Consider the following 2,662-nt stretch of genomic DNA (forward strand, 5'->3'; position numbering starts at 1 on the left):
TACTTTGGCCACCTCATGCGACGGGTTGACTCACTGGAAAAGACTCTGATGCTGGGAAAGGATGGGGGCGGGAGGAAAAGGGGACGACCGAGAATGAGATGGCTGGATGGCATCACCGACTCTGTGGACATGAGTTTGAGTGAGCTCCGGGAGTTGGCGATGGACAGGGAGGCCTGGAGTGCTGTGCTTCATGGGGTCGCGGAGAGTTGGACACGACTGAGCAACTGAACTGAACTGACTGATTAATAATTTCAATTACAATCCAAAGTGTAGGCATAGCTATTATCGCCATATTAAAAGTGAGCCAACAAACAGCAAGGAATATGTTTCAAAGCAAAAGTACTGAGAAACCAGTAACCTGAAGCTACCTGAACTGTTAGACCATAATCTCAAATGCTGTGATGTACAACCAGTCCATAATGATCAACAAGCAACATAGTTACATTTGTGTTAACATTTATAGAGACTGTTCTGCTGAAATATATATTTATGAATATAAATACACTTAGTATATACACTATCATAATATATATATATATATATATATTTAGTTGTTGTTATATATGAATAAATGCTAATGATTTTAATTAATAATACTGACCACTTTTTATGTGTCATAGTTGATGGTTTTTTGTCAAGTAGTGTGTTATTGTGGTGTGTAACCATTCTAGGAATATAAAACAATGAATCATTTAATATCTAAGTAATAAATAATATCTATATTTTAAAATTTCCTATTGCATTCAGAATCACTTCGAATCACTCATGTAACCATCTTATCCTGATAAGGAATCAGAAGGAGAGATGATTCAAATAAAATAATATTTAACGTCAGATGGGAATTTCAATGTATTAAATATATAAATAGTCATACTCCATAAAGCATTTGCCTACTTGCTAACATTTTTTTACAATTAGCCCAATGTCTGGTTCATAATAAATGCTGAATAAATAATATAAGTGTAAACAAAGATGAATAACATTAATAAAATGAAGATAAATGAGGTAGTGACAGAGATTAGGAAACTTTTTCTACTTTTATGTGTTTCAGAGTCTGGGATGATTTCTAGTTTTATCTCCTTGGAAACCACAATTTTTATTTATTTCCACTTAAACTATGAAAAAGAAAGAAACTAAAGCTGTTTTTGTAATCAAAAGAACAAATTATTTACCCTTTATTCTTTTTGCTATTACCAAGATTTCATTATTTTGTTACTGTGGACTTTTTCTGTTATTTGTTAATCAGTTTGCTTTTGGGTAACATTATATTATGAAAACTTGTTTGTTTTTTTTTTAATAAGTAGCTTCAGTTACATACAAAGTAATTTCAGTATAAATGTATTCCATTTATCACTTTCACCCTTCATTCATTAAACAACAAATAATTTTTGGTCCAAGGAATGAATAAAACTCATTAATATTTGCTTGGATTTCAGTGATAAAGTGGAGGAGGAACTGGCAACCCACTCCGGTACTCTTACCTGGAAAATCCCTTGGACTGGAGGAGACTGGTAGGCTACAGCCCATGGGGTCACGAAGAGTCGGACACGACTGAGCGACTCCACGTTCACTTTTCATTTTCATGCATTGGAGAAGGAAATGGTAACCCACTCCAGAATTCTTGCCTGGAGAATCCCAAGGACGGGGGAGCCTGGTGGGCTGCTGTCCATGGGGTCATACAGGGTCGGACATGACTGAAGCGACTTAGCAGCAACAGTGATAAAGAGAAATTCAAGGAATGCCTTCACAAAGTTTAGGACCTCTGAGAGACCCCAAAAGTACAGGTGATTACAATGCAGTTTTACAAAAAATACGACAGTGGAAGCACAGGATGCTATGAGAGCATGCTTGATGGGTATACAACAAAGACCTTGGAATCAGAAAGTTTACAGAGTGAAAAAAATCTCAAAACTGAAACTAAAAGTATGAGAAAATGTTACCAGAATAAACAGGCACCAATTGAAGTAAGAGTGTTCTTGGAGATGGAATATATAACAAAGGCTAGAAGGTGAATATAAGAATTCAGGAATCCTAATAATTTTGATAGAGTTGCAGTTGTAAAACCAACAATTCATTTAAAATTATTTATTGTATTCCCACTATATGCCAGGAAAAACTCTGGGCATTTAGCTTATAAGGGGAAAATTGCAAGAGATAGAAAAAGGGACGTTGAAGAAGGGTCTCATAATTGTGTCAAGGCTTGATGCTATGTACTATATGGGAAAGACTGAATGGTCTTTTAAGCTAGTTAATGATGCAGTTAGAGTTGAGATTTAGGTGATGACTCCAGATACAGTACAGAAAATAAATTGAAGGGAGCAAGACAGGCAGCAGTAGAGCAGTTAGAAAGTTACTGTAAAAAAAACCCAGAAGAGAATCAAAATATATATATATATATATATATATATATATATAATTTTCAAAATACACTTGTGAATAAACACATATATTCTTAAAAAAAAAAAAAGAAAGAAAGTTACTGTAATTATCTGGGTATGAAATGATAGAGGCTTGAGCTGTGGTGGTACCAATGATGACATGTAATGTGCTGGCCATGTTGCACCTGGTCAAATCTCTTTCACTGGGCCAGTGTACCCAGGAATAGCAGCTAAGAACTCAAAACCCCATTGTTTCTGCACAATTGCACCAGAAAATTGGAATT

The sequence above is a fragment of the Moschus berezovskii genome, chromosome 14 (assembly GCF_049115385.1).
Source record: "Moschus berezovskii isolate FMDL1 chromosome 14, NW_MosBer_1.0, whole genome shotgun sequence".
Taxonomy (NCBI): Eukaryota; Metazoa; Chordata; class Mammalia; order Artiodactyla; family Moschidae; genus Moschus; species Moschus berezovskii.